Genomic DNA, 13,548 nt, shown 5'->3' with positions numbered 1-13,548 from the left:
TTCTGGCCTTAAACACTATGACGCTATTATTTTTTTCCCTATGAGCATGTTGGAGGGCTGAGGGATCAACAGGCAGGTTCAAAGTTGATATCCTTTTTCTCTTCGGGGGAAAAGCAGGGATTTGATTCTGGTGAGTGATTGTGCCTTTTGACAAACAAATATGGGGGCATGATTGTATGTGGGCATCAGGATGTGTGTTGGCGAGAGAGTGAGATGATTTCTATTCAACAAACAGCCTTAACATTTTCTCCCTACTTAAGAACATAAGAACAGCCATATTGGGTCAGACTAATGATCCATCTAGTCCAGTATCCTGTCTTCCAACCCTGGCCAGTGCCAGATGCTTCAGAGGGAATGAACAGGGCAAGGCAATTTACTGAGTGACCATCCCCTGTCATCCAGTCTCAGCTTCTGGTAGTCAGAGATTTACGGACACACCTGACCATCTTGTGTCTTGATGGACATATCCTCCATGAACTTATCTACTTCTTTTCTGAACCCAGTTGTACCTTTGGCCTTCACAACATCCCCTGGCAATGAGTTCCACAGGTTGACTGTCTGTTGTGTGAAGTAGTACTTCCTTATGTTTGTTTTAAACTTGCTGCCTATTAATTTCTTTGGGTGACACCTGGTTCTTGTGTTATATGAAGGAGTAAATAACGCTTCCTCATTCACTCTATCCACCCCATTCATGATTTTATCGACCTCTCTCATATCGCCCCCTTAATTGTCTCTTCTCTAAGCTGAACAGTGCCAGTCTTTTTTAATCTCTCCTCATATGGAAGCATCAGGACTGTGTGCCTTCAACCACCTGGAGGAGGGGAGAAGTTTGCCACATGGCTGCTCTGAGCTTCCCTGTGTGGCTCCCCATTCATCTCACCTCAGAGGTTCATGATAGCACTAGGGGTGAGCTTCTACCCCTGCATAACTTGCACTTCAGTGAGGTCTGCAAAGGTTCTCCTGAGGCTGAACTTCATCCTGTTGTCGATGGCTACGTAGGCCTTAGCTTTACAGGAACAGATGCATGGTCCCCTCAACCCTGTATCTTCTACAAGCGTGTGGTAAACTCATAAAAGTCTCCAGGATAAAAACTAATTTCTCCAAGAAAAATAACAATCTTCCCCTGCAGGGAGACCCACTCAATCTGGAACAGAAAACAAGATGGCTCCCAGGCAGCACAATGCAGCGAAAGATCGGAACGTACTAGCGACTAAGGCTGGCGTCAGGGAACTGCTGCTAGATTTCTAGGCTTTAAGGCCCAGTATCCAAGTAGATATTTCTACCATTTGAAAATAAGAAGCCACTGAATTGGGAGAGGAAACAGGAGCACTTGAAAACTCAGATCAAGTTTGTCAGACTGCAAGTAAGAGCGAAGAAGATGAGAATAAGAGACAGCTGTAAAATAATCTAGAAGACATAGGGTCTGATCCAAAGATCCCTGAAATCAACCGGAGTCTTTCCATTGACTTCAGGACTTTGGGACATGCCCACAGAGACCAGAGAATAGAGAAGTAATATGACAATTAAAGGGCTGCCAGAATATCAGAACATACAGATACTCTAGGCTCTCTCTGCCTTAATTCTGCACAGAGAAATGAGCTAGACAACTGGGGAGCTCAGGATAAAGGACAGCCAATGGCATTACAGATGGAGCTTCCCTTTCAGCTCCTCTACTGCTACCTTATGAAAGCTCTTTCTATGTTTGGTCTGAGAAAAGGGGGCAGTTGAAGAAGATCAAGAAGTAAATACAGAAGAGAAGGAATCAGATCTGGGCAAGCAGCAAAACCCAAATGGGGGAGGCTGCTTCAAGACAAGAAAAAGAAAAGAGTTTCTAGAAGCGAACTGACAATATGGAGGCGGATTCATAGCCCCGAGGGCAGACACAGAGCAAAAGGGAACTAATGGAAAACAAACAGCTAGGTAGCTCTCACCTTGTAAGGAACCCATATGCTGGGCCAGATCCTCAGCTGGTGTCAACCAACATGGATCCACTGACTTGAGCTGAGCGATGGTGGTGGACACCAGCTGAGGATGTGGTACTAAATTAAGTTATTGGGGGAAAAGCAACAACATGACTGTTAGAAAACTGCCTTACAACAACCATGAATTGCCGATCTGGAGATGCAAAAGCACTGGTGACATAACAGAATGTGTTTGGTTAGAGGAGTCCCAATGCACGCTGAGGGCCTGTCTTTCCTCCTCTCCCCACCCTTCCTCCCTGTAAGTACCTGATAGTTAGAGAAAGCAATGGATGCTCACACTTAGTAGAACTAGCAAGATCCCTGCACAGAGGATGTGAGTTCAGGGGCACTGTTGGATGCAGGATGGAGGAAATGCCTATTAATTAAGGGAGTGGAATGGGGAGAGTGAAATGGCCTCTGCCTTATTAGATCTCCCTTTAAGGGTGGGAGTCAGAAATCAATAGTAACATAAAGTGACCTGTAAAATGAATGGAGGTCATTGATTTACTGAGTGTGTACAGAATGTGATAGGTGAGAAACAAAATCCAGCCCATTGGGGGCTTGCATTGTTACCTCTTACACTGGCAATAAAACTTACTGTTGACACTGGCTGGGGTGGGGAGAGACAGTGAGGGAGGGAATGTGTAGAAATGAAGAGTAAGGAACATCAAGACTGCTATGGAATTCATTAAAATGTGTCGTGTGTGTGTAGCTCACTAATGCAAAGAGTAAAATCTGCAAACATAGGGGATATTACTGGCTCTGACCATGCACCTGTAGAAGAAGGAATCAGAAATGCAGACATGGAGATTTAACTGCTTGTACAGGATACCAAGTCAAAGCTGTTCAGAAGGACATTGCTCAATACTTCCAAGCAAATGGCAGAGCTAACAGGAAAGGAAATGTACTGTAAGAGCATTGGAAGATAAGGTTAGAGTCGCTCATTTGAAAATAGGAAGGACCCAGAATAAATTAAAGAAAACCAAAGCTTGGAAAATATTAATAAATCATCTGAGTCAAAAAAGGTCCTCAAACAATTGATCAATACAAGAGGAAAACATAGTGTCCTGATGAGAGAGACTACTGAAAAAGGGCATGGGAACAAAAAGTGTTATGAGAAGGACGATAAAAGTGACAAATTGTGGGACTGAAAATTTAAAGGACTGCTGCATATTACTCCTTTCATTCAAATTAAATAATAGTGTAGTATTTACAGACTATTACAGCAATCAGGTATTCCTCAAAGGGAGCAACAGAACATTATCAATCATTCAAGTAAATTCTAACTTGGTCTTTCAGTGGACACCTTTAATGCCGGGTAAGGAGCTCCCAATATATCTGAGGAAGAACTGAGTCCTTTATTGGTGGAGATTGTCACTGTCAAGCAGTAATGTCTTGAGCAGAGACTGTGCCAATGCTACCTTAAGAGAATTGGTCAATCTGCCCTCTCTCCAGGAGACACTGACAATCTGTCCAATTATTGCTTTGTATCTCATCTGCCTTTTCTGGTTAAAGTTGTGATGAAGGTGGCTATCTGGTATCCTCAGGTCTCTAAGAGCTTTGTCAGCCTGGGAACTGAGATAGATATGACACTGAGAATGCTCTTTTGAATTGGTAGATGATCTCCTCCTGACAATGGATGAAGATCATGTCTCCATGCTGATATTATTGGGTCTGTCAGCTGCTATTAACATTGTCCATCATGAGGTGTAGCGGAAATAGATGGGCCACTGAGGTTCCACAACAGATTGGTTTCTGACATTGGGAGTAGAACAAGAGTTATTTTCAAAATCGATATTGGAGCTGGGTGCCAAGTAATCACAGCACTTGTGTACAAAGTGATTAGTGACCACCTGATGTTAAAATTGAAAACTTCGCTTTTTTCCTATAGTGAGCACAAAATGAGACCATGTGGCAAAGATACACTGGCAGATCTGTATAAAGACAAATATCACTCAGTTGAGTATGAAACAGTAGAAGAGAAATTCCCATATTTGCATAGGTCAAAATCCAAACTGCAAATGCAAATGATCAAAGGGTATACAACTTATCTACCGAATAGGATACAAAAGATATACTTAAAGAATTTTATGGCATGCTTAACAGACCGGAATGTATTAGAGAGATAATGTATCCAATGATATAGATCACAGAGTGCTGCCATAAATATATGCACCACGTAAAGATCCACATGCACTGAGCAGTAAAAGTGGAACTTCACTGTATGGCAAAATCAGATGTTATTCCTGGAACATGGAAACCAGCTGACAGGGTGAACAGAATGGTCACCACAATGAAACAAAACAAGATAGATCTGAAAGATCTGAATGAATGTCAAATGTTAGCACGGTCCATGAGAAAAGGCCATGTTTAAAGTTCAAGATGCAAGAGTCTGGGGGACAAGCAAAGGGTTCTAGCAGTCCAGCTCAATATAAAACGTTCAGAACTCTGCATCTTCTGGTAGATCTATGTGTAAGCAACTTCCCTTCAGGGTTGCCTCAGCACCTGAGGTTCACCAAAGTAACATGTCCAGATGTTTGGTGATCTAGATGGGGTGGAAGCAATTGTTGATGAGCTGCTGCGACTGAGGCTCTTCGGCACTATAATAATAATAATAATTAATAATTAAGAATAAGAAACTGCATGATATTCTGCATAGTACAAAAGAAAGTACCAAATCTGAGTTTGTATACATAGTCAGATATAATGCTATTTTTAAGAGAAGACAGCAAAGGATTTTAAATGCTCTACAATTTCTCATACCTGTTTAGCTTCTGCTATTTATCTTTGTCTGAAGTGCCCTCCAGCCTCTCACAAGAGATTGAGTGATTTCTTCAGGCACTGCTTTGGTTCATAAAGGTTAGGAAACCGCACACGTGACATAGGTGACTAACCACACAGAGCTAATTCCAAATATGAAATACCCAAAGGAGAACTCAAGGACCGGCCATTCAGATCAATTGTCAAATTCAAAACAAAAGAGCAGAGTTTGCAAAAAGCCCAATATGTTCAAAAATACTTTCATTCTTCATTGAACAGCCACCAAAAACTACCAAATTCAGAAAAATCATATATTCCTTTAAGTAGGTGAACAGAGCCAAATCAAATCTGATTTTGATTAATAATTGTTCCTAACAAGCTCTTCTTACAATGTTTATATTTCCAAAAAATGCCTAAATTTTTTTCTTACAGTTAAAACTCAAACTATTTCCAGGAATTTCAATCAGCATTTTCACCTTCTCAAGGTTTTATATTTTATTATATTTCCTGACAGTTTTTGATACTACAAAGATGGAAAGTGTACTAACGCTTCTGGGTTAAGAAGGTAAGGGAACAGACATACATGTTATGTTATCAGGGCTGGGATGATTAATTTGTAGTTAACATCCACTTACTTCATTATTCCTTCATCTAAACTTGACAAATGTGAAAACAACAATGAGAAATAGAAACCAAGAGCGGCCATAGGAGTCTGAGAACTGAATGCAATCTATTGTATATTAAATACCCACTAAAGAGCATACAGATACATTATATCATCTTTCTTTCTATCTATCCATCTTTCATCTGTCTGTATTTCTATATATACATGTGGGTGAAAGGATTTTTATCAGTTAGGGCTGGCAAAACCACTCAGATTAAAATAAGGCACATGCATACTTGGAACTCCGGCCTGTCCTGCAGAACAAAACCAAGCTTTTCATAGATTCAGGAAAGGCTGACAAAGGATCCTCCATTTCAGAGAGAAGTTACAGCATGCTCTCTGCTGTATACTCCACCTGAGCAATCCTCTATCAGGGCTCTGCCCACCTTCTTGAAAACTCCTCCCTCTTGCTCACTTTTTTGCCAACTCTCAGCCCTAGGCTACGCTTAAAAATTAGATTGAACCGAACTATGTCACCCAGGGCTGCAAAAAACTTAATGTCCTGAATGCCATAATTAGGTGGATCTAACCCCCAGTGGTAGCTGTGTTAGTCTGTATCAGCAAAAACAATGAGGAGTCCTTGTGGCACCTTAGAGACTAACAAATTTATTTGAAAGCTTATGCCCAAATAAATTTGTTAGTCTCTAAGGTGCCATAAGGACTCCTGGTTGTTTTTGCTGACCCCCAGTGTAGACTTGGCTAGGTGGATGGAAGAATTCTTTTCTCAGCCTAGCTACTGCTTCTTAGTTACAAAATTCCTTCCATCAATGTAGGAAGCGTCTACACTACAGCAGCACAGCTGCAGCACCATAGCTATACCGCTATAGTGTAGACATACCCTCAGAATATTTGGGTTTTTGTTTAAAGCACCAGTAATGTGAAGATATGAGAATCTTAGCCTTCATTTTTTAAAAAGAGTATTCTTCTACTACTCATGGTTTTGGAATACTGTGCCCAGTTCTGGGGTCCACAACTGAAGAAGGATGTTGAAAAATTGGAGATGGTTCAGAGAAGAGCCACAAGAATAATTCAAGATTTAGAAAACCTAACTTATAGTGATAGATTTAAGGAGCACAGTCTATTTAGCTTAGCAAAGAGAAGGTCAAGACCTGACTTGATCACAGTCTGTAAGTACCTACATGAGGAACTAATATTTAATAATGGGCTCTTCAATCTAGCAGAGAAAGGTCTAACACGATCCTGTGGGTGGAAGTTGAAGCGAGACAAATTCAGATTGGACATAAATGTTTAACAGGGAGGGTAATTAACCATTGGAACAATTTACCAAAGGTCATGGTGGATTCTCCATCACTGACAGCTTTTAAATCAAGTTTGGATGTTTTTTCTAAAAGCTCTGCTCTAGGAATTAGAGTGGGGAAGCTCTATGGCTTGTGTTACACAGGAGGTCAGAGTTGACAATCAAAATGTTCCCTGCTGGCATTGGAATCCATAAATCTCTAAATCTGCTTGTTCCCCACACATCTGCCACACCAAATTTTCCTTTTAATGATCCCCTGTGCTCTCCTTTCTGGAAAGGTGCCACTTTTGCAAAATAATTGCAAAGATTTCTTTTTTTAAAAAATATTTCTATATATTTTAATTAAAAATGTATATGTTTCCATGTGAAGAAAAGTGTTGGTATTTCTTTAAGTGTGCAGTGGCTACTTGGCTCTGCAGTAGCTACTTGAGCTATTATTTGTCTGTACCAGTGGTTCCTTGTGGTCTAAGCTATAAAGGTACTTGAATTTTTGTCGTGTGACTGGTTGCCTGCAGCTCGCTGAGTCCCAGCTTTTTGCAGATGTTAACCTTTTGTGCACACACAGTGTTAAGAAGAGTCTTGCAAGCCCCAAGCAAGAGCCTGCCAATTCACAGACTGCAGGTGTGAAAAACCCAGCAGTCATCCATGACCAGTGGACTTAGGTGTGTACATTGATCAGAGCAATTATCAACACTTGAATGCCAATCTTCTTCAGTGTGCAGATCTTCCTGGATGTGCATGCGCCACCCACACATGCTAAAATGGCTCATGAACATAGGTTAATCTGCATGTATGCAAAACTCTTGTATTATTTTAAAAGAGATTGAGGTGCAGCCAGTAGACTGAAATGGCTATACTGAGAAGGTGTCCTGCTGCTTACAGCGCCTCAAGACAAAGATAAGAAGCCCTGTGAAAATGGGGGATGTCACTGATGAGGATCTTGCTGTACTCATCACGGAAATGCTCTTCAAGGAAAAATCACTATTAAAGGAGTCACTCATCCACCCGCCAAGGTGACATGCAAATAAAAGACAAAAAAGATTGTGTGGCCTTATTTTTTGCTTCTTCTTGAAGAAAGCCTGAAAAGCTAGGGAGGGGGCATTTTTCTTTTGACTTTTTCCATTAGAAATTCAAAGTTCTTCTCTTCAGTGGAATTGTATGGACCACTGGAGAACGAGTGAAATTGTAACATCACAAGAGACAGACAACTGAGCAGGAGAGGGAAAAGGATGTTTTAGTCAGGCTCTGTGTGAGTGGGTTCCCCCTCCCCTGCCCTTAAAGTCTATTTAATGCCAATGTTCAATCAACATATGGGAGAAAGAAAGTCTCAGATAAAGGTTCAGCACCCTTACTTCTTTAGTTATCATGTGGAGACGAGCCTAATATTAGAGCTGCATAAAAAAATGCCACAAGGTTTTGTGAAAAAAAAATTCATCAAGACTTCAAACTTCAAAAATTTCAACTAGCTCTATAAGCTATCTCACACACACACACACACACACACACACACACACACTGCAAAAACAATTACCCCCCAAAAAAGTCAGAATTTCAAAACTTGGGAAAATTATGTGAGCTGGACCCAATATGCATCCAGCAATCCCTCCATCAAAATCAGGAAAGACCAGACATGATAACCCAGATATTTCTGAGATTAAAGCACAAGCAGATACATAAATAAAGCTCCAGTCCTCCTTTACGTATCAGAAAGGAACCAAAAGGAGAACAAACACCCAGCTCCCATTCCATTTTGAAGTCAGCTGAGCGCCCATATGGGAGGCAGGACACTGTCTTTAGAATCTATGCTATGAAGAGCCACAGGAGATCTCTGAAGGGAAAGGAACTACAGGTCAAATGAACCCCCCAGTTATCCGCCTTGGTAATTCCATGTGGAACACATTTTTCACATGTTTGTGGCTGCCACAATCTTCTGTCTTCTCTCCTCACATGATCGGTTTCTTCCATCACAGTCAGCTCCTCTGCACCTTGGCTGGCTCTGCCAGATAGCAGCCTGCTTTTTGTTCAGGAGCAGTGACCAGCAGGCATGCCCAGGATCAGGAAACATGTAGGCTGGTAACCCCACTGGGCCTGCATATGGGCGCCATACTGGAGAGAATGATTGCTAAAGATCCCCTTTTTTGAAGATAGGTGCATGTTGCTATTTTGGTCCTCCACACCTCCTAGCAAGGAGACCCATCTGACCTCCCTAGAGAACAGTGCAATCTCCCTGTCCTCAGAACCTGACTCGGATAGCTCCAGGCATCTCCAAGTACCACTAGCAGCCTCAGGGGTTCCCAGGCATGCAGAACTTACGAGACAACCAGATCCATATTGATCAGACCCTTTGGACAGAGAGAGTTTGGACCTGCAGTCAGGAGCATCTGTAGGTCTCTAAGGTTATGTCTACACTGCTGTGGTATGTTGAGCTAAGTTACGCAGCTCCAGTCGACATCACTTATGTTGACTTACTGTGGTGTCTGCACTGCGCTGGGTCGATGGGAGAGTATCTCTCGTCTACTTATCTTATTCTTCTCATTTGGGATGGAGTACCGGGGTCGACCAGAGAGCAATCTGCAGTTGATTTGGCGGGTCTTCACTAGACTCACTAAATCGACTCCTGGTGTATCTATCACTGGAGTGTTGATCCGGCGATAGTGTAGACATAGCCTAAGAGTGCTCTAAATCAGTAAGGCAAAACCTGACCTTCTCCATTCTAGTGGCCCAGCCTTTTGGGGGAATGAATACCATCTGATGAGAAGAAACAACTTGTCAGTTTCTCCTGGACTGTGCCCTCCCACCTTTAGATGTCATTGACTTCCACATCAACTGGTGAAAACACTCCACGTTCCCCCATAGTCTTCATCTGCCCTGTGATCTGCTAGGAAGGGCATATTCTCCACCAGCCTCAGAGTCTCCCTAGAAAAGGCCAAGGGAAAAGAGGAGTACCCTTTCCATTACATGCGGCAGGTTTGTTTGTTTGTTTCCTTGTGTTTTCTAGAGTCCATGATTGCTGGCTTGGTCTGGACTCATTATGGATTTCTCCCCAATGTTCCTCAGGATTCTACACTTTGTTGTTAATAGAAATTTTTAATGGGGGGCCCTCTTCTTTTTGGATCTTACTCTGCAGGACTAATACTGGGGGTGTGGTTTGTTTCCAGGTTATTGCAGTTTTCATGGCTCACTGCGCAGGTGCCGCTCGACCTACTCTTTGTAGCCGACAAGGATTTGCAAGCCTGCCTCCATCTCACGTTCACTCCAGCTCAACAGCAATGAGAGTTTGGCCCATCCCAGCTGCTGCTGATTTTAATTTACAGCAGCTGCCCATGCAGCTCCTGTGAGGCTGCTCCCACAGGGGTCAATTTGGAAAATTGCCTACAGCCGAGATATGCGAAGGAGCCTAATGGAGTTAGATGCCCTGCCCCTTAAGCTCCTTTACAAACCCCAGCCTGTGTGATCTGTTTTGCACGTGCACTTTGCCTTGATGGGCGTCATCTGCACGTCTTCCAATTGAATGCATGCCCATCTTCTCTCTGTGCTCAGTTTGCACACACACTGATGTATGCTTCCAAAACCCCAGCCCTTGGACTGTGTATGTGTGCACATATCTCTGGATAGAGGGAGCTCACGTGATGGCGTTGCATAGTGTAAGGGTTTCATTAGCACGATGTCCACATTACTCATTGGTGGAGAAGCCGTGAGCAAATTATGCAGTCATCCTAATGGGTGCCAATAAAACCTTTACATAACAATGCATCATTATGTATTCTGTACACGCTGTATATTTTACAGGCAAACTATTTGAGAGTTGACTATTAATGGACCTGATCCTGCTATCACTGATGTCAACTGCAGTTTTGCCATTGTTTCCAATGAGAGCAGGCGTGATGTTGGTTGTCTTGCGTATTTCTCCAACTCTCAGGACAGGTTTCCATAGTAGCAGCTGTCCAGCTGTACCAGGAAAATTGTAACTAATATATTTCAGAGAACCTATTAAGCTTACCTAAAATAGTTTCGCCATACATAACAATGCCACAATGTAATGGTTTGATATCTAACAATCTACTGAGGTCCTTATAGCCTTGGAAAAGGAGATTCCTCCTGGATTTCCAATAGAATAAAACTCCTTCATGGGTCACAAAATATGGGACTCAAACCTGTTCCTGGTCCAAAAGAGAATATTACCTGTCCAGAGTTGGCACCAGTTTAATTTTGGAGGGGACAGCCCACCTTTGGAAGACAAAGCACAAGATGTTTCTCTGGCAGGCTAATTTCATTTTAAATGCGGCTGCTTGAATCTGCCCAGAGGATTGGTCCATTGTCCCTCATTTCAAGGGACGTTGCTTATTTCGGTCCCAAAGTTAATTATGTTCCACACAAATATAGCAGCTCCTCACTTTTCCAGTTGAAAATGATTTATGCCAGCAAGATAGGGTCATGAGACTGGGACTGTAGAAAGGAAGGAATCCCACAGTTTTTCAAGTTTCCTTAATGAATAATTGTTCTGAGTCCCCCATTTCAAGTCTTTGCCCCATATTGCACCCCACAATGGACCCTGACAGGTTGGGCGGGGGGAATTAAGATAAAAGAAGAAGTCACGCTTAGGATGAATTAGTGGGCGGAGTGCAGGTGAGGCCATCAAGAGAGCATGAACACTGTAATTTATCCCATAGCTATACAATTTATCATATGGCTCCACAGTGTCTTAAATGGATACAGCAGCATCTGGTCTTGCAGAAGAGAAGGGATTGAAAGAGCAATTTACTTACCGAATCTAGTAGGTGATGCAGTCCTGTGTGATCAACTCTTTCCATAGCAAGACAGGGAAGTCCGAAGACACCTCCAAGCAAACAGCTCAAGAGAGAGCAGGCTCGGTTTCAATGGATTTTTCACAGAACCAGGGATAAAAAGAAAAATTAAGAAGCACCTCCAAAATGACTTAAATGTTTAATTATGTAAAACTGTTTTTCATTGACATTTGCTCAAAAGTGATGTTTTAAAACGATTTAAAAATTAAATATCATGTGACATAATTCGAACTCCAGACCAATATGGGTTTTTTTTCAGTTCCTTTGGTCCTAACCCGGCTCTCATGGAAGTCTATGGCAAAATTCCCACAGATTTAAATGGGAGCTGGATTGGGCCTTTGTGTTAATTTTCTCATTTTAGAATCTTACCAGCAATGAGATCCTTAAGAAAGTTTATTCCACAATGAAAATGAAAGCCAAGATAAAGGAAACATATTACACGAGCTGAACTGTAACATCCAGTGCATTAAGACATTGGAACTAAACCTGCCTTGCTTCCACTAGTGCTTGCATTTTAAGGAAACCTTTTTTAAAGGATCGTCTTTAGGAACCTTCTTCCAACTGCCTATTTTTTTAAGAGTCCTTCATGGCAATATTATTATAAAATATGTTATGTGATATTATGATGTGTTTATTCAGGTAGGGGTTCAAAACACAAACCAGGTTTAACATCTAGAAGTCTCACTTACAATATAGACTCTGGTAACTTCAATCTTTGATCTGGTTTATATTTTTATAGTGGATCTACACGCAGAAGGTCTCCACTGAGTTGCTGATATCTATGTTATTGCCGGGTTGTTTGATCTGAGATTAATTGATGGAGCGGTTTAGTTATATGTGTATTTTTAAAAGATTATAAAGGATGCCCAGAGCACTGAATGGGGCTCTTTAAACAGAGAGCAGTAAAAACCAAAATAAATCAATTTGGTTTTGTACAATGAAAAGGCAACTTTTAAAATGGCTTTTACAACAATATTTGGGTTAGAAATTTACATTGTTTCACCCCATCCCATTTTCAAACTCTGGAAAGCCCTCCCGAAAATTACTTACATAAGTTAACAGGAAGCCTGATGCTGCAACCTTTTTCTTAGGTGAGTAATCCCACTGACAACTGTAACTATGCAACTGAATAAGGGCTGTCAAATCCAGACCATGGTGGAGAGCTGCCCATTTCCAGCAATGTATAGCACTGCCTAATACACACAGGCAGTAGGGATAAGCAAGAGCTTGCATATAGTGGATTTGCTTTAATATTAGAATGCACTGCTACCAATAGGAAAGATTTATTCATTGCTGTAGCTGGTTACTATTTACAAAAAGGAAATTGTAGCTCAGTTCCATGTCCTTCATTGAGTGAATACATATATATATATATATATATATATGCCCTTCCTTGAGTGGAAAATTGAAAATTACTTAAAATTCATTTATATCGATATAATTCTTCCCTAAATTTTAAGACAAGAAGGGACCATCTAGTTTCTTTAACACACCCTGCCTGTACACACACACATATTATAAAATACATCTAAAATCATATATATATATATACTTGCTTCAGTTTTGAAACATTGTGTCTATAGAGAGAGAGAGATGATGTGTATATATACACACTATATATGTACATTGTATATATGAATACTCTATTGATGTAAACAGCATATATGTATGTTGTGTGTGTATATACATAATATATGTATGTTTTTATATTTGTGTATCTCATACATATATATACACAAGGTATATATTATATACTTATATATAGTGTGTGTATATATATATAATATACAGTGTGTACATGTGTGTATGTACAAAATCTCTCCAAATTGAAGCAAAAACATGTATATTTAAAATACTGAAAATTCTCCTAAAATTCATAATGTAAAATCCACAAGGGGAAAACCTTCTTCTCTTTACCTACTTCAACTCAATCTCGCTTTCTTCTTTTTTTTTTAAAGGAAACTTCATTGTATATTCTAGAAAAGTATATTGGTGGGGAAGGTTTAACAGAGCCAGGGAGAATGTGCAAGGAGTGAGAAAGTGAATTGATGGATGGATGGTTAAATGAATATAAATGAACTGATACCTTTACAGGAAAAT

Source organism: Chelonia mydas, chromosome 9 (genome assembly GCF_015237465.2).
Source record: "Chelonia mydas isolate rCheMyd1 chromosome 9, rCheMyd1.pri.v2, whole genome shotgun sequence".
NCBI lineage: Eukaryota > Metazoa > Chordata > Testudines > Cheloniidae > Chelonia > Chelonia mydas.
This window is presented reverse-complemented; position numbering follows the sequence as displayed.